Source organism: Danio rerio, chromosome 6, assembly GCF_052040795.2.
Source record: "Danio rerio strain M-AB ecotype USA chromosome 6, GRCz13ab, whole genome shotgun sequence".
Lineage (NCBI taxonomy): Eukaryota > Metazoa > Chordata > Actinopteri > Cypriniformes > Danionidae > Danio > Danio rerio.
Window position 1 is genome coordinate 28,386,083 of NC_141026.1, and position 26,519 is coordinate 28,412,601.

At 36.3% G+C, this 26,519-nt stretch overlaps 1 protein-coding gene and 1 long non-coding RNA gene across 3 annotated transcripts in view; both read right to left on the bottom strand.

The window, feature by feature from the left end:
• The window catches only part of hs2st1b (heparan sulfate 2-O-sulfotransferase 1b), a 162,980-nt gene that overhangs the window by 92,760 nt on the left and 43,701 nt on the right, over positions 1–26,519 (bottom strand). The gene's annotated exons all lie outside the window — the stretch shown is intronic.
• On the bottom strand, positions 11,310–16,076 carry LOC147836364 (uncharacterized). The gene is made up of 3 exons (XR_015493687.1): positions 15,108–16,076; positions 13,538–14,676; positions 11,310–13,481 (listed from the first exon to the last, which is right to left on the bottom strand). It is a non-coding gene; the product is annotated as an uncharacterized LOC147836364 (long non-coding RNA).

Sequence of the window (26,519 nt, forward strand, 5' to 3'; positions counted from 1 at the left end):
CCCAAATCATTTCATCTGAGCAGAGACTGGAATCATTTATATATATATATATATATATATATATATATATATATATATATATATATATATATATATATATATATATATATATATATATATATATATACTTTTTAAAAATCATTCAAATTTCACAAACATTTTACAAAATATTTTGTGTTCCAACTGAATGAGGTTTTGAATGCAGGCGGAGTAATGATGAAATCATTTCTGAATGAACTGAATGATGTTCTGCTGTATTGAGACAACACAAAAAGGGGTCAGAAACAGACAAGTAAATATGTGAATCAGAGACCAGACACATGATAACCTTCACATACCACTAAATTTTTGCATCAAACAGCACATACACAATCATGGCCTCAAGTCAATTGAATATGGTTACTCTCCCCCAATATATATATATTAGATGTGTCAAAATGAATTGTTTCTTTGGTGCACTGCAATGCAGAGACAAACAATTCGGTATTGGTTTAGTAATAATCATAACCCGTTATGTACTGACGTCATTTATCAGGCAAGTGCGAGTATTTACAACGCACCAACTACTTAAAAACGCAGAAACTGTGCACAATTTCACTGTGTGTGTTTGCTGGACAGTCTGCACTGACACAGCAGAAGCCCCTCTTTAACTGCAATTGAGAGAATTGAAGCAAACTCCATTTCTCTCTCTCACTGTGTCCCATTTGACCTGCTGGCGTTACTTTTCCTCTCCTCTCGGCTGTTACAGCGATACTTCTGGATACGGATATCATGGATCGGCTGTGATTGCCATTGCTGTTTATCAGTGAAAAGTGCCAGAGCATTAGAGCCAATCACAGCCCTTTCTGTAGAGCACATGACTGATCATTAGGGTATAAGAAAGAACTAGACAAGGCTCAGAAAGCGAGCAGGATATTTATATTTGATTATTTGCAATAAATGTTCATGTTGTTGGGAGCTGTCTATTCTGCGTGAGCTAGACTTTCACCTTGATATTTTAGAGCTGATGTTTACCTGACTGTAGCACTGTAGGTGGCTGTAGGTTGCATTGTAGGTGGCGAGAATGAGTCTTTGAACCTGTGTGTACTGCTAATGTTAAATTACCACATCAAATGTGATGTGCTAACATGGATGCAGTTCACTAAAGTGAATCTGATTAAGGTTAGCTCCACATCTAACTATCAGCCACATGTAGAGTTTATGCGTTAGAGTAAAACATACAAATAAAATAGACCAGGTGCTTTTTAAAATGAATGACGGTAAATGAAAGTCAAACCGTCTGACAAACGCTGGCACAGCTAAACAGATCTGTTTTCAGTCTTGATTTGAATGTGCCTAATGTTGGAGGACATCTTATCATTTCTGGAAGCTGAATCCAGCAGCAAGGGGCGTAGTGGCTGAAAGCCGATTCACCATGCTTTGACTGAACTCTTGGAATTTCTAGTTTATATGATCCTAAAGATCTGAGTGATCTGTTGGGTTTGTATTCAGTGAGCATTCCTGTAATGTTTTGAGCTCCTTGGCCATTTAGTGATTTATGGACAAGTAATAATACTTTAAAATCTAATCTGACTGTAACTAAATACCTGAGGACAGGTGTGATGTGCTCTGATTTTCTGGTCCTGGTCAGAATCCTGGCTGCAGTGTTCTGGATGAGCTGCAACTGTCTGACTGTCTTTTTGGGAAGGCCAGTGAGGAGGCCGTTACAGTAATCCACCCTGCTGCTGATGAAAGCATGAACAAGTTTCTCTAAATCCTCACTAGAAACAAAACATCTAATTCTTGCTATGTTTTTAAGATGATAGTATGCTGATTTGCTGACTGCTTTGACATGACTATTGAAACTCAGATCTGTCTCCAGAGTCACACCTTATTTTTTGTTGTTTGACCCATAGAGCCAAGGTACGCATTCACCTTGAGAACCTCATTCCTGTTCCCAAAAGCAATGACTTCGGTTTTCTCTTTGTTTAATTTAAGAAAGTTTTGGCACATTCAATTGTTAATTTCATTAATACATTGGCAGAGGGTGTCAATGGAGCTGTAGTCATTAGGCAGTAAGGCTAAGTAGATCTGAGTGTCATCAGCATAGCTGTGGTAGGAAATTTGGTTCTTTCTTATTATTAGGCTCAGAGAAAGCATTTAAAGGTTGAACAGTAGAGGTGCCAGAATCGAGCCTTGTGGGACTCCGCGTCATGGATGTCCAACTTGACCTATGGTCACCTATACTGACATAGTAACCTCTCTCTTCAAGGTAAGATCTGAACTTTTTGAGGACCATTTGCCAAACAGGCCAACCCAGTTTTCCAGTCTGGGCACTGAGATCGAGCAGTAACAGCCCTGTTAGTTTGCCTGAATCTGTATTTAGGCGGATATCATTGATTATCTTTATAAGAGCGCTCTCTGTACTGTGATGTTCTCTGAAACCAGATGTCTAAACACCCCTTGAAGTTTAAGAACTTGTTAACCTAGTTGAAAACAATGTTTCCAATGATTTTGACAATGAAAGGGAGATTTGGGATTGGCCTGTAATTGCTTAATAGGGTGTTATCCAGGTTGCTCTTTTTCAAGAAGGGTTTAACAACTGCAGTTTTAAATGAGATAGGAAAAATCCCTGAAAGAAGAAGCATTTACCACTTTTAGAAAATCAATTTCTAAACAGGTAAAAAACATTTAGAAGAATGGTGTGTGGAGCATGATGTGGGGAGCGTGAGTCTTTCTACTGTTGCAAAGAGTGTACAAGCATTATTTACGTTGTTGTTTAAAAGGTTTAAAAAGAAAGTCTGCCTAGCAGTGTTTAGTTATACACTAAAAGCATGAAGACTAGAGATATTATAATGGACTACTAGTTTCGTCTTTCTCAACATACGCTCAGCTTTTCATCATTTGGACTGCTCTGGAGTTTCTCTAAGGGGCTCTCTGTCTGCTAGTCATCTTCCTGACTTAAACAGGAGCACTGCTAACTGCTAACTAGTGTTCTCATTTATGCATCTCTTTCTGACAGAGTCAGATTTGTCCTTAATAGCTGGAGTGACCAATATATCAAAGAAAATACAGAAATGATCGATGAAATGTGTAAACTCTAAGTTATAAGTAGATCAAGAGTGTGTCCACCATTGTGTGTGGGTCCTTGAACATGCAGAGTCAGATCAAAAGTATTAAAAACAGTCATCTTTTCTTTTACAGCATTGATTTCTGGATTATCAATGAGAATATTAAAATCCCCAGCAATGGTAAAATAGTCAAATTCAAAGGTTACTATTGATAGCAGCTCTGTAAAATCATCAATAAAAGCTGGAGAATAGTTTATAGGTCTGTAGATAATGATCTGTAAGATGCGTGGAGTACCTTTCAGTGCTATACTCAGATTTTTAAAAGACAAATAGTCACCAAATGACACTTGTTTACACTCATAGACATCTTTAAACAGGGCAGTGATGCCTCCACCCATCCTATTGGCTCTGCAAACACTCAAAATTGTTAACATTAACTTAACATTAATTAATTGTTAACATTAACTTAACATTTATTGTTAAGTGATCTGATGTTTAAAAGTGCTAACTTAACAGTTTTAGCTATTTTTTTCTACAGTAGTCTCAGATATACATTTAATAGACACCAGATTTGAGTTATTTCTTTCAAGTTCTTTGTTTATATCAGAAACTGTTGCACGAGGAAAGCAGTATGTCATGGTAGCTCTGCTCCTAAAATGTTTGATTATTGAATCTCCAACAATCAATGTTCTTATCTCGGCTGCGATCGGAGCAGAATGCTGTTGTCTAGTCAGCCTTGAGCCTCTGTTCCATGCAGAGTTAGCTGCTGAGTGATGCGATCTCTGTCTGACTGCATTTGGGGATTCTTCACCCATATTACTTATTAAAATTCATATCTATTCTGAAGCTTAATTTGAGTCCGAGCTGTATTTGGGGTAGAGAAGGCTAATGCAGCAGTGTATGATCTTCGGGATCTAACCCCACAAGTACCCTTTGGTCTTGCGCCATGTTTATGCCATTGTTCTCGCTGATTTTCAACAGTTTTATTCTGTTTTTCTGTTCTCAAAACAGTAGCTGGAGTAGATTTATAGGACTCACCAGCTGAATGCTGTGAGGCTCCGCAGTAAATTGGTCCTGTGTAATTAGACAGTTCTGGTCGGATCGCAAGTAACTCCGTTTCGAGAATTGCAATCTTTTGAAGTTTGTGGCAGTTGGTGCAAAAGGGAGATTCCAAATCAATATGATCCAGAGACATTTTCACAGTCGTGTTTTCCCGTCTCAGGAATGTAAGCAGCTGGTAGCGTAAGGATTGTTTAGACGATAATTCCCCTCTGGTTGGTAAAGTTGTATTACAGAAATTTTGTAGATTTGATGTTGATCTTCAAGCTGTGATCTTCAAGCTGTGCTGATAGGCTCATGTTAAAATTACAGTATAAAATATTGTTAGGTCCCATGTGGGACCTGTTTGTATGTGTCTTTTTTGTGATTTGCAGAGCCTGCATGATGATTGCAGATTGGTGGGTGGGTCATCTCACCTCATCAGTCCGGCATTCTGTCTGGAGGAGGGCTTGATTAGCCGGACGTCTCTGCTCGGCGCTTTTGAATTATTTTAGTTTGTGTTTGGATCATGATCTCAGTACACTACCATACACATGCTTTTCACTACTGCCTTTCACTTATACTGACTTTGATTGCTTTAAATACTATTGTTAATTATACGCTTTTGTTAATGAATCATTTCTCTTTTCAATTTACCTGGTCTGTATTGTCTCTCTAATGTTGCAACTTTGAGCCGGTTGTAACAATATAAAAGCAAGAGTGCAAGGAGCAGAGCAGTAGACATCCGAACAGTAGCAAAGCAGGAAGTGGAAGAGTATACTCCACATGTCTTAATTCCACTTATATTAAGTTCAGTTATGACTGATTTAGTCGGATTAAGGTAATAATAAAAAAAATAATAATAATGAATTAATTTAAAAAAATAAATAAATAAAAATTGAAAAAAATAAAATAAAATAATAATTCGCGGTTTGGAGCTTATGTAGCCCCTACAGTTCAAAATTCAGGTTTACCTGAATAAACAGTAAACACAGGTGTATCTTATGAATTTGTTTTAATCACCAATTATTAAAACTGTTTCTTAAGCAGTTTGTGATGCATTCTGATTTCCCGTAGAAACCCGTTCTCAAAGACTTACTTTTAATCATAATTTGGGTAGCACACATATTCTCAATGCCTTTGGCAGAACTCAAATAAGCCATTTTAATCTAGATTAATTCCAAGTTTACAGTAAGATTAATCTAGGTGTGTGTATATATATATATATATATATATATATATATATATATATATATATATATATATATATATATAGTCACTTATTAGCCTAATTAAGGTTAATTAACATATTTATGTGACTTTACCTGATTAATGCGTTTGTTAAACAAATAAAATGATCAGAATTAATTTAAGCCGTTTTATTTCCAACATGCAATCATTCAAGGAAACGGTAAACTAAACACAATTAAAATAAAATAAACTAGAAAATGTAACAATTAAAAGAACATTATATGAAATCTGAACTTATCTAATAACATTATTAAATTCCACAGAACTGAATTTCTAAAAAAAAAAAAAAAATACATACATATATACATATATATATTAGGCTATGATGCTCATAAGCATAATAAAGGATCATTTAGATATTTACGTGACTTTACCAGATTAATGCGATTGCTAAGCATATAAAATAGTCAGAATTAAATGAAACCGCTTCATTTCCAAAATTCAAGAATGTTATCTTTATAGTTCATGTGAAGTTGCAGAACTTTACATAACTGTTAACTAGCGTCAAGGCTAAACTGCATATTAAGCATTTATGTGATCTCCTTCATGCACTAATGGCTGTTAAAGTTTATTAATTAAAGAAAATTAGCTTCATCTGTGAGCAGTGTGGTTTAGTTGATTCTCCAAAGATGTAGTGCAAACATGACAGTGCTGAACATAACTCTCAAAATACCCACAAGATGCAGCCATTTATCAGTAAATCTTATAACAAAAATTAAAATCAGTATTTAAAAAGGCCTATATTTAAAGAAAACAAAATATTAGTGAAATAATGGGTCAATGTGAACACAGTGAGCAATCAAAAGCTTTCGATTAGGACAGTGTTGTAATAATTAATCAATTCCATGCATGTTCAATAAAAAAGGTCAGGAGAGGTTTTTTTTCAATGTCAAACATCTTAATAGTTTATTGAATACAAATGAATAATTTTATCCACAGAATTCTGGTATCCTCAATGCAATGCAATAGTTACAATCAGGAGTGCAACAACTTTCATTTCCTGATTATATGTAGCTGATTTTACCAGGGGGCTGTTCCAGAAAGCAGGTTATGTGACATACAGTACACGGGTAAGTTTGAGAGTAAGTAGGTGGATAACCTCAACTTTGGTTCCAAAATCGGAGGTAACTTCTGGGTATGTTAAGTAGCCATAGCAACTTACTCTCTGAAGATAACCTGCTCCGGAGCAGGTTATGTTCAGAGAGTAAGTTGCTATGTTCCAGAGTTTGTCTGTTTCAGAGAGTTTACTGAGCATTGCGTGCTCTTTTGATGAGAATATTTATGGATGTGGACACACAGATACAAGTTTTTTCATTGTGAGAGGGTTATAAGTGCATAGTTTTTTTCATAACCAAATTCATAATGTTAATGTATTTAACAAACCTTTTTGAAATCAAATGTGACAAACCGCGGGTCTGCGCTTACCATAAAAAACATTCAGTGCAGCTCTTTGTATTCGCGTCAGGGCATTTTAGGCAACTGTACAATGTGGCAGTAGGGCCACCTACAGTATGCCTGGCACTGAACTGTTTTTTTACACTTTTGTACAGTTCCTTGGTTATACATTACTGCGTATCATTACACAGATGATTCAGAGCACTGAATAGCGTAGTGGACAGTGCATCGATAAAGAACAACGGAGCGCACAATGGAGCGAGTTCGAATCTCACTTACAGATCTTGTGTTTTTTCTCTCCTTCTGCACCCTCACATTTTTCTGTATAATATTATAAGTGGCAGCTTTGTCTTTTGTAGGAAAATATATCTTTAATTTAAGATGTAGGACATCGTTCTTATATATACATTCATGCACACACACCTACATTTTTTAATATAATATTTTTTTCAGGGTTTCTAAATGCTATTGTGTGCATTAATTGCAGCCGATTTTAAAGCTCCATCAGTCACTAAAGGACACTGATAATATAAAATTTGTCCAAAGTATAAGTGTGCAGGTATACAACTTAATTTTCTATCCTTAATCTTTTGGTGTTTCAACTATTAAACTCATTACTGCTTCCACTTACCAGCTCATCACACACCTCACCTCATCACTATGTTGAGGCTAAATGGCTGATTTTTAGGAAGTAATGATTCAAGTGTATAACACAAATATAGTAAAAAAAAAAACTATAAAGCAAATGTTGCTTAACACAATGTTTATTTTTATTATATTTGTATTATAAAATAGAATCATTACTGGGCACTACATTGTTACTTGCTGGAGGACAAAAGATACCCTTTTCTGCCTTATACGATGACACGTACCTGCAGCCTGACCCAGAGTAAATCTCAGTGACCCAAGCAGACAAAACAGATGGAAAAGTGCTAAAAAAAATATTATTAGTCAAAAAACTATGTTTAATCAAATAGTTTGGTCTGTTCATTTCTTCATTTCCTGAAATAAAATGAATGATTTTGTACACTGCTTTATACACACACCTTTCAACGTGTAACATATTTTTCATATACATTTCTCACCTTAAGTTGATGCTCATGTGACGTTATCTTTGAAGATGGACCTTATACAGCTACTTTAGAATTTAAATATGTAGATAAAAGATTTTGTGATCCAAGAGTAATATTCAAATATGGAAAAGTGCAGAAAATTCTTACACTGCTTGTTAGTTGAGGCAGAAGGAACTTCGTCTGCATGCAAAATAAAAAGAACCTAAAGCTATCTGACAACAATCACTTACAACAGTGACAGAGTGTGTGGTTTAAGTGAAAAACTCAACCACTGAAAAGCCTTTATTATAGGACACAGCAGTTAGACAGGCCTCTTTCTATTAGCTGCATGTCAGAAAGAATAATCTAGAGTGTTAAATAAAGAGCTCCAGTAATTAAATATTACCTTTTATGATAATGTTTCTGTGTTTAATGACTTTGGACAGAGTTCTAGCTCCAGAAAGATTACAATTTCTATAAGCCTTATTAGTCAATACACATATTGTGGCTTTAAGAAATTAATGGCAAGAAAAATAAATGCATGAATGGTTACACAACATACTCAAAAAGGATGTTAAAGAGTAGTTTAATTTATCATTACAATAAAATGGAGGGTGGCATGTGTAATTTAATGAACTAATACATTTTCTTATTATTTATTTTTTATTTTCTTATCTATTTCTTATTCTATATTTCTTTCCTTCGTTGAAGCAGATGTGTAATCTCTGTGTTTAAAACCTCCAGCTTCGCCTCTGTAAAGTGCGTTGCCCTTTTTTTTCTCACCGTGACTTTCTATGGTGACTCGTGAATTCGGCGATCTACTGAAAATGCCTTCAGGTGTGTGCCGTGCACGCGCATTAACCCGCGGTTATCTTCAGGAGGTTGATTTAACTAACTCTTGTCACCTGTTTTGGAACCAACATACTCGTGGTAAGCAGGTTTTGGGTAAATCAACCGAGAGTTTAGGTTTTAGCAGATGGTAAGTTAACCCAGCTTTCTGGAATACCCCCCAGGTAAGTTTAGTGGAACTCGCCACTTATCAATCATTCTCCAGCCCTCCATTGGCCGCACCCATACTTGCATCCTCTTTTTCTACTAATTCTCTACCAATGTCAAAAGAACAAGACTTCTCAACTAGAAAATTCTGTGCTCACAGGAAGTTTTGCTGCATAGTCAATTATCATTTATTTTTCTTTAGAGACTACATTTGAAGTGTTTGGAAGTAATTTGTTTTCCTCCTGTAGAAAAACATAATAAGAACAATGTTTAGTGGCTCTGTGTATTACAACAGTGTTTTAAAAAATGTAAACACTTTATTGATTTAGTGTACAACCAAGCACAAGTGATCAGAACACAAACGAGTCACAGGTAATAAAGTATTAAGCTTTCTCCATAAGAAAAGTCTGTCTAAGCAATATGCCAACAGGTGTCTGTAGCTTTGCTCACTCTCCACCTCTTTGGCCTTGTTTAGTATCCCGCGGTTGGTGCAATGACGTGCGAACAAAATGGCAATGGTTGGTTGTGCCTACTTGTAGCTTCTTTTGCAGTGTTCAGAAACCTATAGGTGACACCACGGATACTACGTCCACATCTCTTACAGTCTATGAGGTTAATGGAAGGTTTCTGAAGAGGCGTGATCACTTCTGTCCATCATTATATGGTGGACATATTTGTTCCCTCAAAAATAAACCAGAATTCATGGTTACCATACCGGTCAACCATCCCGTTTTTCCCAGGATTTTCCTGCATTTTACAGTTCCATCTCGTTATTATCCTGTAAAGGTTTTTTGTGTATTTCTCCTGTATTTTCAATCTTTCTATGAAGGGTGTCAATAAAGAGCTACTCCTCCCTAAACACAACCCATACTGCCAAACCACCAGGGAATGCCCCTTGCTCTTAATTGTGAATCTGTTCTGTGCTTTCATTTCATTTAGGCATGAAAACACTTTGAAAAAAAAAATAATAAAAACAGCAGGATTCCCTTCCTTTCCATAACAGGTGTCATTGCCCCTTCTATGCAAATCAAATCGAATGCTTTCATTATAACTGTAGACGTGTGCATGCTTGAAGTTACATCTCTGTAATTTAATGTAATCAAATGAGAAATCTAATTGAGAGATTCATTTGTTGTTCTTTAATCAGAATGTTTAAGCTATACATTGAAAAAAAGATTAATGAGATTTGATAACTTGATTCTATTTCTTAATAATCTATTCATTTTAATTGTTAAAACATTATCTGCAGCTTTTTACCTAATGTAAACAATTTAGTTTATCCTTGGTAAATAATAATAATAATAATAATAATAATAACAACAATAAAACATACTGACAGTTAAACTGTTTATTTACAACAAAACAGCTCCAGATAAACCTATTTAGCTATTTTATTTTATTTTATTTTTTTATTTTTATTTTATTTATTTAATATTAAATGTAATATTAATTTGGGTATTTTTATTTTTGGCATTTCCCTTATGTTACGTTGTATGGGTTACAGGTCATTCAAGTTATGAGGGGAAAATAGCATTTCAAGAGAAAGAGAGACAGAATTAGGACAGAAATGATAAAACATTCGGACTACAAAGCAGCATATTATTAATATTATTACTTTATTAAAAAATTATCATTATTGTTATTATTAATAAATGATTTTATTTTTATTTTGAAACACTAGACAAATCATAAGGTTTTTACTTGAATTGCCTAAACTATGTTGCGGCATCAGTAGGCACTCATTTGTCTTTGTGTTGAGAAAATGAATATAATACTGTCTGCGTTTCTATTTCTGAGACGTGCTGTTGTAAAGAGGAATCCAGGCTTTGGAGACATTTAAGTCAAATCCATTAGCCTGTATCACATCCATGCCAAAATCAATAAAACAACAAATGATTTGTCCTAATTACAAATGATACCAGTTGAAAAACAAAGGTGCTATAACACATTTCATCAGCTCAGAGTAAACACCCGAGATGAAATTATGTGTGCAGGTGCACGTAATGCTGTTTTGACGTTCCTTTCATCACATTTGCATGCGGCCCACCTACTAGTTAATTTGCCCTCTCTTACCTTGACACTGAGTGCAAGTGAATATAGGGGAATGTTAGCACAGTATTAGCAGACAAGCAGGGCAGGTGGAAAGATACACAGGTCAAAAAAAATGCTGTCAGGACCCATAAATCATCCAGCAGCCATCACACCACACTGTTCTGATTCACTAGAGCCTCCATCCTACTTACCTGCTCTTTAGGAGTCAAACTAGATCTTTCTACCACACAGCATTGCAGCATCTCAATGAGTTTCAAAAGGCTTAAATCTATGGACAAAGCTCAGATCAAGAAATGATGACTGAACCTACATTTTATAACACTTAAACTAAAAGCGGTCGCCAAGGAGACCACTTAAGGTTGATCCTTCATGGTGCAATAACTCAGTTCTTGTGTCCAGGTCTAAAAAAAGTTCTAAGCAGTTTTAGCTGCTTCTGAACTTCAAATGCTAAAGCACTTTTGATATTCTATATTTTGGTTAAGATTTTTTTCTAAACTCATAGAGCCCTATCATACACCCGGCGCAATAAGTGTTTGCCATGATTTGTTGCTATTTTCAGACCAACGCAACCCTAATTTTCACGTTTTGCACCACATTGTTTACGTAGCAAAACCATTTGCGCTACTTTGTAGACTCTTGGGTGTTACGATCTATAAAGGAGGTGTGTTAAGGCTCATTCTTTGGCGCGTTGCTGTTTTGAGAAACTGAAATAGCCCGCATCATTGACCAAATGATATCTGGTCTAAAGTCCAGCACAGAGCACATTAATTATGGGTCTTTACACAGCATGTACAGCAATAGACCTTTTTCTTTGTTGCTCCATAGAGGGTGCCATAGTGGCAATCACCTTCCAGTAGGGTGCTTAGAATTGTCATCAGTCAGACCAGCTTTTCTCAAATGGGTGTCAATATTGTTTTCAGTGGTTTACAGAGTGATTAACTGAAAAATTACCAGTTTGTTACTGATACTATTCTGGCAGATTTGCATGTTGCACTGTTGTCCAACAGGAACCAGCCAACAGTGTCTGAGGTGTTCGCTAAAATGACTAAGTACAAGTGAGTGAAAGATTGAAGCAGTCCTCTGACTGCCTGGACCTGCTGTCTCGAGCGCATGGCTGTGTCTGTGTGGTCACGTGATGTGCATTTTCAGCGGTAGTGAGGAAGGAGGGCTGCTCAGAAATGCTACACGCCACTCTGGATGTCAAATCGTTGTCGTTCTAAAATGCCATTTAAAAACAAAGACAGTGTAAACAGGGCCTGAGTGTGTACTTTTCACGAGCGGATTTGCAACGGGGGCGGGCGGAGGATCGCGATGCCGTTGTTGTCATTCGGACGAACCGTACGTAATACGTACATAGCAGAGCTTACAAAACTGTGTTTTTTTTGTTGACAACACGAACGTTGTCAACATAACTCACTGGAAATACAAAATGCTTACACACCGGCGACTTCATTGAAAGAGGAGATGGTTTAAGTTCTGTTGACGGGTCTCCTGCTTCTGCAGTTTAACAAGCACTTCAACAAGCCTGTTTTTTTTTTCTTCTGCTTGGCAAGCCAAGCTGACGTGACATGGGGGCGTGGCAGCATCGACGATTCTATTTTTTGATTCGATAATTGAAATTGAGGATAAATTTCGATTGATTTCGATTAATCGAAATTGTGACACCCCTAGTTATATATTTGAAAGAAAGAAAAAAAATGTTATCTTTACCGATGACAAGGCTTAATTTAAATGGCACAAGATGCCGTCTGACAACAAGTGAAAAATAAAACCTATTCTTATGCCCCATATGGTGATGCATAGAACAGGTGTTTGGATAGAACTTTGACCACACTTCATTGTTATTATTGTTAATTTATTTGTTTGCTAGAAATTACAACTGAATTTAAAAAGAATTTTGAAACAAATCTTTGAGTTAAAAATAAATATATAGGCTTATCGATATTTTCACTGGAGTGCATACAACACTGTTTCCTCGAAAGTAAAAAAGCAAGAAGTAAAAGTAAAGAGAAAGTAAAGAGGTTGAATGGAGAAGGCTCATTCTTTATCTTCATGCTGCAGATGGTTTGTTTAACTGTTTTCTCGCTAGTGAAGCGTTTTTCCATTTACAAAGTGTGACATGTAAAAAGCAAATGCACCAAGGCGCGATGCAACTGACTCTTAAAGGGAATAGGAGATCATGAGACTCTGATTTGGTTTAATGCACGATATGCACACCATAACTCATTAAGAAAAAAAGCATAACCCTGTTAGACCACGCACCATGGTGCAAACTATATTTTTCTGTCGTGGAAAGACTTTATGCCTAGATCGTTAAAATAGACTCCTTGCAGAATTGTACAAGTGTCACATTGCTCATATGTACCATCTACTCCTAAATACAACAAAGTTGGGCATAACAGAAAAAAAGTTCTGGTAACATCTGCTCTGCTACGTGACTCTCCAGTTTGTTAATGTTAATATTGTTGTTTTCCAGTCTGATCTCTGTACAATGAGAAACTAATTGGGGCAGAAGTAAAAAAGCTGTCATCAAAAAGGGTCATATTTCAGTTATATGGGTCTCCAACAACAGGCTGATATGCATTCAAGGTAAAAAAAAAAAAAAAAAAAAACACTTTCATGGTCTTATAATATGCATTTATTTTACCTAATTATCCCAGCGACTCTCATATGAATCGTTCAGTAATTCATTTGTTTCCAAACCCCTCCTTGGCGTGAAGGTAATCTGCACTGATTGAATCCATGACAGCCTGTTGTGATTGGTCAACAGCGCTTAGTGTGAGACAGTAAAATGCCCAGCGTGGTTTGTCAAGCCCCCGGGTCGCCAAAGTTGGTATAGGATCCGATCGCAGCGGACGCCCGAAACAAGCTTCATAGTAAACTTACTCAGTGTTATTCAGACACCTTACCCCTGAAAGCAGTGTAGTTTAACACCAGCATATTTCTCTATTCTTAAATATGACACACATTTGATATTAATCCACACAGCAGCAAAAGCTAAACTATTCTGAACCTTGACCGATTCACGTGTGTAGGATCAGCTGACGGTGACCATAGCAACGACAAACGGCAGTGTAACATGAGCTCACAAACACATTTAAACCCATAAACAAAGCAGCACGTGTCACGTTTTCAACATGGCAGTAGATGTGATATGAGAATATAAAGAGTTAACCAAATACAGTGCAAGCGGTTACAAGTAACAAAACACAATTAAATAAATAATTTGCAAGCTATTAAAAACAAGGAGACAAGCCATTTACTTACACTTATGAAATGTGTCATGGGCCTGGTCTGATTTCAATAAGTATCTTTCATTTTGGAGCTTTTCTCCCTTCTCAGCTGTAGATCATTTCTATTTGCAATCATTGCTGTGGCACCTTTGGCGTGAAGTGTTATATGTTCTAAAGGCTTACCTGTACTTTGCTTTGGCCAACGATTAAATCCCCAGCCAGGGGGTTTTAGCGCTTACCAGCACTCTTCTTCAGCATGCAGCAGCCTGCCTTTGTTTGACTTTGTGCCCTATAAACTGGCCTTATTTTGCATGCACCCCGGGGGTATTGTCTGTCCATTACAAACTGGAGAAAGAAACTTATCCATGAGCTGTGTACTAAAGTTCCTGTCGAGCTCTGTCAAAATCTCATACATCAGTAGTCTTTTCTGATCCTTCCTTTAACAAACAAATGAATCGCCCATTGCAAGCATATAGATTGCTGAAGAACTCCTTTCCCACACACTTCCGATAATATCTAGGTAAGCAAAGCGTCTTCATGACTCATGACTTCAGGATCTGTTTGTCTTTGCTGCTGCCTGTGTTCGTGGGCGGGGCCACAGGTTAAAATCTTACCGGGTTTGTGCTCTCAACAATTGGGCGGGGCTTGTGTTTTGTAGCAATGTTGCACCAGAATGGCTAAACTCGTTATCAAGATGATTCATTCAAACCACTATGAGTCGACTCTTTTATAGATCAATTAATAGTTTTCAAAACGTCCACTTTCAGATTTATGCCTTAGCGGGATTTTCCACTTCACTTAGTGTTACACACTACATGGAAGGTAATTTTCAAAAACCCATAATAGGAGCTATTTAAAACTCTAATGGGCCTTTTTTTTTTACAAAATGACTTCAATTTCAAGCAATGTGTGCTTGGATTTCAGTTTGAAGTTTCATCAAATAACCATAAATACTTTGTTTCCTTCAATTATTTTATTATCATTAAGAATAGAAATGTGCTCTCATTAGAAAAATACCTTTAAAAATTGAGTATATGTACAGTACAAAAAATAAACAAGGAAAAATAATCTAAAAAAATTATCACATTGAAAATTAAATAATCATTCAATAATAGAAATTGCGTTCAGTTAATCAAGGTTTTGATTTTAGGACATTTTACCCATCCCTAATGTAGCGCATGTCCTACACAATGGTAAATCAAAGTGTTTTACATAAAAAAAAATTCAAATTAAATTTAAATAATTCACTCAAAACTGACACTTCAGAATGTTTGTAATGACATCAATAAATTTGCCTGAATAAATGCAAGGCTTGTGAGAGACGTGATCACTTTGACAGATTTGTTCTCTCAAAATAAACCAGAATTCATGGTAAAAGGTCATTCAAATTACAAGGGCAAAGTGACATTCTGACATTTATGCCTTTTATTTCAAGAGAAAAAGTGGTAGAATTAGGACAGAAATGATTGGGAGAAGAGTGGGGGATCAGGATCAAGAAATGTCACAAGCTGGACTCATCTTACTCAGCTTAACAGCATGAACTGTTGGAACTCTGGCAAATGCCACACATTTGGTTACTTCAAGTTATTAAAGAAATTTGAGTTGGCTGTATCAGCATGACAGTAGAGCAGTGGTTCTCAAACTTTTTTGCTGTGTGCACCCCTTTCTAACATTTGACTACTGTCAAGCACCCCTTTCCCTAATTAAACTCCACATTTTTTACTACAATAAGACACATATTTTCTGCATTTGTTATTAAAATAAAAATAAATAAATAAATAAAATGTGAAATTAATGGACGAGCTTTTCTGAAGATAACAATTTTCACAGCATCTTTAAGTACAGACAAAAGTTCATCTGGCATGTTTTTGTTTTTTTTTTCTCTCCATCGCTAAAGCTTCTTGGTGGGTGCGGCAGTGTACCCAAGAAACCGATGGTGCAACTTTTCAGATGAAAGCTACTGCTTCTTTGTGCTTCCTTTTTTCTTGTTCTGCAATTCCCCAATTTTCCTTGAAAAAAAAAAAAAAAAACTTACAGGCACGTCTTCTAAGTGGCTGTGTCTTGTTTGTAAGTGCCGGACCATATATGAGGGCTTAAGACTGCTATTAGCTAAAACCTCACCACAGACTACACATTGCAGATTTGGATTTTCTGCATCTCTAATCCATGTAAACCCGAAACTGTCGCTATATTTGTGTTTTTTACTTGACATTTTCTCACTCTTTAGCGTAGGTCTAATTCTCTTCATCAGTACATCTCTGCTAGATTTCTCTGCTCCCGCCTGCACTTTTTCACCTCGTTCGTTATTCTCCGAGTCCATATGTTCAAGGCTGCTGCACATCTCCATAGAAAAGGACCGATGTAGATGGTTCATCCCTACAGTTATTTGATTTATGTGCAGTGCAACAGGTGTCCATATTGATGAATATAGTAAGCGAAAAAATAAATTACAAATGAACTAGTGTCGAATGGGAAAGGGTGGGGCTATTGTGACATATGTTAAACCACGAGATGAGTGAGTATGCATAGGTTGTAAATTACAATTTGTAATGTGATTTTTTTCTCTCTCAGTGAATTTCTTTTCTTTTAAAAATATGACATGTGAAGTTTACCCAAGATAAGTGCATGAAAATAGTAAAAGAAAAAAAAAAAAAATTCACCATTACTAACATTCTCTCACGCACCCCTGGTGGTCAGAATACGCACCCCTATAGGTGCACTAGAGAGCAAAAGTGGAGGAAAGGGTCCTTAATTCAGTATTCAGTAAGCGGATGAAAATCCCTCATACTAATGATCAAAAGAAGTGGGTAAAGCAATGACTACAATCCTGACTACACTCACCTGACTACATTTTTGGAAAATAATGCTGCTCACTTATGTTTTTGTTGTAAGGATATCCAATTATGACCTCAAGAAAGGTTAATGATAACTTGTTATTGTTTTACAATTACTCAAGTAACTAATACAATTACTTTTTCATTTGAGCACAGTACTCTGCTGTCTTCAGTATAACAAATCACATCGCAAATGCTTTTCGATCGATGAGATATAGTATAATCTCTCTGCAAACAAGACAGGATATGAATTCTAACAGTGGATTATCTGAGGAACGACATGACCTGAACTGGTTATTATTTGTGACTGTTATCAGACTGTGGCACTGATGTGTAAGTGAGAATAACATGCTATTGGAAGCTGTGCATTGTGACACCTTGGCAATGTTGCAGACATCACAGGGGCCGTGTGAAAAACTAATTGCACAGGTCTCTCAGACAGGAAGACATTGCAAGGGTTCCGATTTTGCGAAACATTTTCCGGTCTGACACCAATGAAGCTTCTCATTACTTTGCGTTCGGATAAAAATATACATTTGACTCCTTGGTTGTGATGCACTACATACTATGCTGCCTCTTGCATAGGTTTCAGAAGTGTAATATTAAAGAGAATGGCACAACAGACACTATGGCTGTGTATGAAATCACCCTCAAACCCTCATCCACTATTGCCTACATTAGTTCACTAATATAGTACAATTAAACAAATGATCAAAAAGTGAATCAGAGCACTCTGGGTACCGGAAGGCATGCTGTTTTGTTTGTGATTTTCTGGTTGATAAATGCTTCAGATGGATTACATTTTTAGAACTTTTAGACCTTGTAGTTATTTATCACCAAACGAGCTGTCTATAATGAAACTAAATATATTGATTCCTTTGTACACACCTTAATTTAACAACTGAATACTAATTTATTTAGAAACTTACACCAATAGGATTCCTCTGTAGATGCCATCTTGTGGTCAGAAGTAGGCTTGCCACAATAGACGGTTTTGACGGTGTTATCGGTTTTAAAACGCAACACCGGTGACATGACTTTTCCACCGTGACACCATCCCCACATTTGTTTTATTTAAGTATTTGTTTTTAATTAATTATTTATTTGAATTAAATGGAAAATATTATTCTAAATAATTTACTTAACACGAGAGCATGCACTATATTAAAATCTGAACATAGCTACAATGCATCATATTTATCACGTGAGTAGAATGAGAGGAGTCGAATTGAATGGCGGACAATTTTGTGTCAAAATGCAATGCAAAAGCGCCTGTTTGGCAATATTTTGGGTTCAAACTAAATGGAAAAGGAGAACCTAAAAACGTTAATGAGGAAATCTGCAAAATTTGCCTGACAAATGTTGCAGCATCTGGAGGAAACAACAAATTTATACACGCAGCTTTAACGCACCTACTTGCTGTTTAACTATGGGTGGGTCGCGGGTAGATAAGATCAAAAGCCATAAATATGCAACGCATACTCTCATTTTTAAAATCCCGCGACCCACCCATGTTTAACCCTTAAAGACCTAGAGGTATTTTGTGGGCACCTAATGGGCCTATATTATTATTTTTTTTAAAAGCAGTTTTATTTTTATTTTAGCAGTCAGCCTCAAGTGTTATATATCATTTTAAACAGGAGAACCTGAAGTTTCAATCTGTATCATTTAAAGGTCCAGTCTAAAATATTTTTTGGTCCAAAAACATATGAAAAGACAGAAAATATTCCAGAATTTTCCAGAAACGATTTTTTAAAAAAGTGGCATTTTCCAGTTATTTTAAACAAAACCTTATGAAGTTTGTTTTTCTTTCTTTAGAAATACATGCTATGATGTTTTATACTTCCAAAATAAATTTTGTCTACATCCACAATTCCCTGAGCAAGTTATAGCAATTTATTTCAATGTTATTCCAAGGCGTTTTTCTATGGGGGAAAAAAATGCATTTATTTACTGACAATGTATTTGCCCAAAAGTTCTGGGAATTAACTAAACAGAAAAAAAAATGTTACAAAATAATAGAACAGTGAAGCAAATTTGACTTTTTCCAAATAATATATTTTCAGTTACTATAAACAACACCACTTACAATGAACAAATAAAAAAAATAAGAAAATAATAAATAATGTGTCAAAGTCCAAATAAACATGGTGCAAATCCTCAGTAAAAAAATAGATATAAATATTTACTATACCATAAATAGTTACATAACTAAACTAGATTCAGTATGGAACATCCTTAGGTTTTATGTGCCAGCATGGATATGGTTGTCTGTGAATATGGATTTGGATATGGTTGTCTGCAATGCAGACAAACAGCTGCACCTTCATTTGCGTCTTTTGAAAACAGCAAGAGCAGCAGTTCGTCTTTGCTGTGTCACTGTTTTGTCATGTTTCTGTGCTGCTGTGCATGCAAAAGTACTTAGTATGAGAATTATTTCATGCAAAACATGTTTTTTTGCGTTTTATTTAGCCGCGCATAAATGTATGCCTATCTCTCATTCCGTGTTGTTCAAAAAGCTTGTTGATCCACAAACAAAAGCGAAACCTATGCTTATTGGTTGTGATATAGCGAGTTTGAACCAATCTGGGCATGGAGGAGGGACAATGCATCAATGTATGATGTCTGGTTTGTCCGGAGACTTAGTGACGAGCGTTTCTTTGTCAAATCAGCGTTGTCAAATTTTGATGACGTAACCGCACTGATTCCGGAGCCTCTGAAAGTCCGCGAATGTTATGTGATACAGCACTGGAAAGCTGAGATTCTCTTCTTTATGCCAATTTTTGAATTGTATGAATCGGATCAGCGGATCAAAAGTTATTAAACATTTAAGAGTAATACTTATTCTTAGCCGCGGGCGGCTGTCTCGGTCTTTAAGGGTTAATAATAAATAATCTTATTTTTTTATTAAAAGAATGATTTAGCAATGCCGCGCCATTAATAAGCCAACTGCAGAGAAACAAGGCTACCATCGCTGCAACCGCAGTGATCACGTTTTCAAAGTTTTCCTGTTCTTTTTAGCACTCGATTATTATGCGTTTAATGTAAAAAAAATCAATAATTAACAGGCCAACAAGAGTGTATTGTGTAAGTGTGTGTGTGTTTTATCACTGAAGCCGCTATCTTCAACAAACGAAAGTTGCTTCCTCTGTCTGGCAATATTTCGGCTTTTAATCGAATAAAAATTAATTAAGATGAACCAATATTAAAAAAATCCAGTAGAAAATGTGACATGCGGTCATACATTGAATCGTAGGTCTGATCTCATCTCTCTCTCGCTGTCATCCAGACATTGATACAGACACCACACAAGTCAAGGCGCAAAACTGAGGCTGGTACTAGCTGACAGGTAGATTAGCTGAAGCCTTTGCGAAATCGATCAAAATACAGCACTGAAATTAACAGGCATAATTGTCTTTGAGCCAAAAAGTCTATCTGTAGGCTATATGTGAAAATGCAATCAGAGCCAATATTACGTAGAAATTGTGTCGCCTAATAATTGTATTAATTCTAATAAAATTAAACCAAAATAAACAATTCATTGCATTTTTCGTTTGATAAAAATATACGGAAACGAAAAAAAAAAATCTAAAGGGTGGCTAGTTTGTTAATGTGTTTTAAAATTAACAAAAATATGCTTGGCCTATTTAAGCTTAACGGTAATATATGCCGCCCATAGGCAAGCCATTCAAAAAATATGATTTTACTGTGTACGGAGTTATAATGTATATTGTACAATAAACACTAAATGTAGCATGTCTCGCTGTCATTTAAAACATGCAATTCATAACACACCAGAGGTGTAGTCTATGCAGTGTATAAACAGGAAGGTGTTGGTCAGAAGTCATACTGCGCACCACGCTATTGAACTTCAATATGTCTGAGGGAGATTATGTTACCTGATAGCCTATATTAACTTGAGCGATTTTACAAATAAAAGGTATTTTAAAAAGGAACAACACGTAAACAACAATACAAATAAAACTGGTCCCGTGGAGTTCAGCACGTAATCTTGCTAGTGTAGGCTGTGTAGTTTGTATAGCGCCCTTTCGCAGCGCGTGTTGGAAATTCCTGCAAAACTGAAAGTGAAAGTATTATACGCACGCATTTATAAGCTATTTAAAAGCAGAAAAAAAGAGGAATATATGTGTGTGCATCGGTGGAATTCCGATTGATTCTTAAAGGGCCCATGACTTTCATACATAGAATGATTAAATGACTCATTTTACTTGCTTTCTTACTCTTTTTTCACATCACTTGTACTTTTCATTAGTAACCTAGGGTTATCTGGGTTACACTCTGGTAAAAAAAAATGTTCCTTACACATGTATTTTTGTCGCGTGTAAGCAAACCACTTTAATCCACACGTGGCTCCACATGCGAGCTGTGCTCTCATAACAAGGAAATAGAAACAAAACCTTCATTGTGACATTTAAAAACAAAACACTGACGACGCATGTCTTCAAACAAACTTTCTTCTTCCACTTGTTTTTAATTATGGTTGGCAACACAACGTGGTGTCTCTCTGAACACTGTGACAGTTAAAAACAGTCTTCGAAACTATATCATGCATATTGAAGTTGCATCTCATTCACAATAGAGCATGCTGATTGGTTAGAACCAATTCTTTCTCATGAATTAATGCTGAGAACTCAATGACGTCACTTTGTACCCGCCAGTACCAGAGGTGGATAGTAACGAGTTACATTTACTTCGTTACATTTACTTGAGTAAAATTATTGGGTAACGTGTACTTTTTGAGTACATTTAAATATGTGTACTTTTACTCTTACTCAAGTAAATTATTCGAGAAAAATCAGTACTCTTACTTCGCTACATTTCGCGGCGTTCCTCGGTTACTGTCAAATGATAATGAAAATGATCCATATGTTTTGTTTGCAAATATCGCGAGGCGCCGCATTGGAGAGGTTGTGTCGCGAGAGGTTGCTAAAGAGACGCGTCTCCTGCTTTCTGTTAGCGAGCGCGGCACGCGCCTGTGTGTTGAGAATGATGGCTGACAAGGGAGATGTGCGGGTATATTGTATATTATATATACCGCATATTATACTGCGGTCACGCCGTGGCCATTTGCGGTTCCGAGAAGGACGATCATGCTGTCTGCGTAGTAATTTTATCGGACCAGGTCACCCGGCGTCAAGTTTTCACTCCAAGGTGTCAACAACAATAGTCTGATAATGGGATGCACGCTGTACATTGAACTGACATCACAGCATATACATGAATTCCAGCTCCAGTGGTAAGTGTCAAAATGATCCCATATCCATAGCCAGAAGGGTTCGGGTGGTTGGAAAAACTCACCCCTCAATGACAAAGATCCAGAATTTGCCCCATGCATGAGCTGAGATCATTTGTCTTATTTTGACTGCTATGTCATCATAAATAGTGAAATTAATAAGGCTTTAAGACCAAGCAAATTGCTATATTAAAACTAATTTGATTAAATCAAATGTACTTTTTTTTACAAGAGAGGCTAGAAAAATTGTGAAGCTCTTTTATTATTGTTATGTTTTAATTTTTTTATTACACAAATAGCCAAATTCTGACTGAGGACACTTGAATGTTCTGGCCAGTTTGTAGGCTAAAGCTATAATAGGCTACAGTTTTTAATTTAAAACGTCAACAGATTCCTATTTTATCTAACGATTTATGATCTAATACATTTGTATTTTAAAGTATTTATTCATTTTTCTTTATTTTAAATCTTTAGAAAATATTTTGGTACATTAAATGTGTCATTATGATGACGATCTAACAAGCTAATCCAGCTAAAATAGTGCTTAAAATGTCACTAAAATACAGTATTTAAATCTCATACATTGTAAATGAGGTGAATAACTGCAAAAAGGTTCACATTTTGAGAAAAAGACCCATTATAACAGGCTGCTATGGGCTTGCTTTGAGATAACCAAGTAGCTGTTATGGAATAACAGTTTATCCCAGTTCATATTAGTCATTAAGTTTCCCTGATGGGTTATGTTTTTGTTGATGGGCATCCTCTGCGTAAAAACGTGCTAGATAACCCCGGACCCCGGATTAATAAAGGGACTAAGCCGAAAAAAGAAAATGAATGAATATTCATTTATATATATATAAACACCATTTTAAGATTTTATGTTAAAAATTATGTTTAAATGTTCTTTGTTCTTCCAGTTTGAAATGAAAAATTGAAGTAACGTTACAGCAATGAGATAATTGTGTATTGGTGTTTCGTGACCCTTTAACTTCTAGTTAGAGTTTATGTGTAACACGTTCCTGTCACATTACAGCCCACATTCATTACGTTCTCAAAAAAAGATGGCCTGACAATACCCTAAAAATATATTAGAAGCTATATTTGATGTTAATTTTGGTAATTTCGAACCAAATGTTGCAGTGGTTCAGCAATAATCCTGATAACCTAAAGTCACCTTGAGCCACATTAGGCATTTATATCAAGTAGAAAAGTATCATGTAGAAAAGTGAAAAGAGTTTTAGATCAAGAGCATGTGGCTCTCACTTTGATCTCAGCAGGTACAGACGAAGCTGTCCACATAAGCTGGAGGAGACGAAAGTCACATCAAAGTCGCAAGACTCATAATCAGGTTTCTCTAACCCAATCCTTCAGAATATGAGCCTTTCGCAGTTACTATTGATAGTTCAAAAAACTGCTGTCAAAAAGCCATCAATAGTGCTTGGATTACACAAACACTTGAGAAGAGTGAAGATAGTGGCCTGCCTTCTCTTTCTGTGCAAAGGCAGCAGTCAGGTGTGAGAGTTTGATGAATAATTTATGGCGTTCCTTCTGCCGTAATGATTCAGCAAAACAACTTTCACCCTTTTCTCGTGTTAGAAGCTAGAGCGAGTCGCGCCAGCCAAAGCGAGAAAATCTTCACAAAGAGTCTCTGGGAAAGATGGAGAGTTTATGTTATCTATAGGATCTCTGTACGGTCTTTATCTTTGAGATCATCTCTCTCACCAACAGATCAATGCTTTCACAGCAGGTAACGCCGCCTCTCACAACACACTGTCGGTGCTCAGTGGCTGTCATATTGGCTTTTCTGTGAGATTGGGAATATGATATGTTTGTTAAAATGAGATTTATCTTCAACTCCTGTCAGTGTTTAAAAAGTAAGAATTCTGAAGAGAGTGCCACTTTATTATCAATTATGTGAAGTGAATAGATGGTACATAAGGTTCTGGAGTTTGAGATGTACATGAGAATGATGCAAATGATAAAATGTAACAAACCACACAAGTGAACACACAATAAATAGGCTTATAGACATTGACGCTGCTTTCAAACCTGTAGATCGATTCTTTTGTCTCGAAATGGGGATTAAAATTGTTCCAATGTTCCAAAGGTTTGTTTTCACACTTTGAAAGTAAACTCTTCTCAGAGTTTCAGGGTTTATTTCGTAGAGTCCTGCTCAGCTGTCATGTGTCCTTATTTTACATTTATGGCAATGAGCAAGAAGACATCATAAGTGAAAAGCTGTGCTTTAATTTTGAATAGTGACACCCACAGACATAGTCAACAAATATAAATCAGAGAGGTAAGACTTTCTCATACATAACCGTTGGCTAGAATTATGCATTACAGGCTTTACATTATAGAGAGACAAACCAAGACTGCAGTTCTGTTGATTTTCCTGATAAACAGCTCTCCGTAATTGTTCAGCATGCTTTCACTTTCTCAATTGACATGAAACGCATATTTACTGGTAGGAATGATGACATCCCGCTCTACCTGTGATTCTCTCTTCATTTAGCCATATATATATATACATATATTTATATATATATATATATATACATATATTTATATATATATATATATATATATATATATATATATATATATATATATATATATATATATATATTAGGGATGTAACGGTATCAGAATTTCACGGTACGGTAATACCTCGGTATGAATGTCACGGTACGGTATTTATTGAATCATTTACAGGAAAAAACAAAACTTATGAAAATACTCCAAAAAAGTGCCAAAAGTGCCAATGACATACAAATTAGCCATCTATCTGTAAGCTTTGAAACAGGAACTTCAATTTTAATAACAAAAAATTATTAAACCATGTAAAAAAATAAAGTTTCAATTTAGTATTGTTGAAAACTCATCACATTTAACATTTAATCACACTCAGCCCATCTACCCAGATGAGAGCTCTGCTAGTCGGACTTCTCATCAAGCATCTCCCGCTGGATCTATCCCGCTGGATCTAAACGGGACTTTTCATTTATCTTGTTGTCTTTATCTAACGACATATTCCCTGACTTTGGGCATTGGAATCTATTACTTGTTCTCAGGTAACGTGTTTTGGCTGAGCGCAAAGATAAGTTAATGATTAATGTAACCACGTACATTCTGTATATTGACTGATCGCTTGCCTTTATTTCCTATAATGTATAAACTTATTGTATGTTATACTTTTAAAATGGCCATTATCGATTCTTAAAACTGATACTCAGCAAAAGAGAGGCTGTGTTTCGTATTTTCACTGAAATTGAAAGGAGGCAGTTGTTATTGGCTCCGTTTTGTTATAAATATCCATACAGTGAAGATGACGCTCATCTTATGCAGCACGGCGCCTCAACATTTCTGCTGTCTAAGTTGCTAATATTAAAAATGAAAATAGGCAGTTCCTTAAATCATGTTTACAGTTTATTGTTGAGAAAGTGAAACAACGAAGCCAGGGTGATGTGAATGAAGTTATAAAGTACACTTTTCCCTTTGAAGATTTACCCGTGTCCTCGGTATAATCTGCTTTTCCATATCAAACTGAGAAGAAGAGACTACAGCCTTGATCAAACTTGCGAAGTCTGAACTTACACGGAGATAATGCAGGACTGAACTGTGCGTGTAAAGCAGGTCGCACACCAGAAGCGACGCTCGGCGGCGCGCCACGCAGCGCCATGTATTTTAGAATTCTAATCATAGGTTTCTATCAGGATACACACACCGGCGCCGCAAGTCGGCGGCTGTCGGCAGCGCCCGGCGACGGCTTAGGACGCAGTTCATTTTTCAGCCGCGCCACAGAGCGCCATCTGATTAGTTTCATGTTAAATATCATTCGAATGTGCGCGTCTGGTGTGCGATACTTTAATCTGTCATGTACGCGCCGTGTCGCGGCGCCGAGCGGCGCTTCTGGTGTGCGACCTGCTTTAGAGTTTTCCAGCTCTTTTCATCCCCGCTTCTAGCAGCACACTCCATTTCCGCATTACTGGATCTGTAGCAACAACAGACCGCAAGGGATGATGGTCAAGCATAGGCTGATGGCAATTGTAGTTTTCGTTACCTCCCGTTCGCTTCATTCGCCTGAGCAAATTTTCTCAGAAGACCTATAGTTTTACCGAGTCATGCGACTTCGGTAATATCGAAAAAAATTAATATTGCGGTATGACGGTATTTACAATACTGTTACATCCCTAATATATATATATATATATATATATATATATGCCTATTATATCCATACCATACTGTGATAAAGTCTGGTTTGTTAGTTTGATGCATTATTTTGCTTTCTCACTACACCTCATTCAGGACAATGGCGCCAGTGCACTCACCACACACCAGCTATTGGTGGTGTGGCGAAA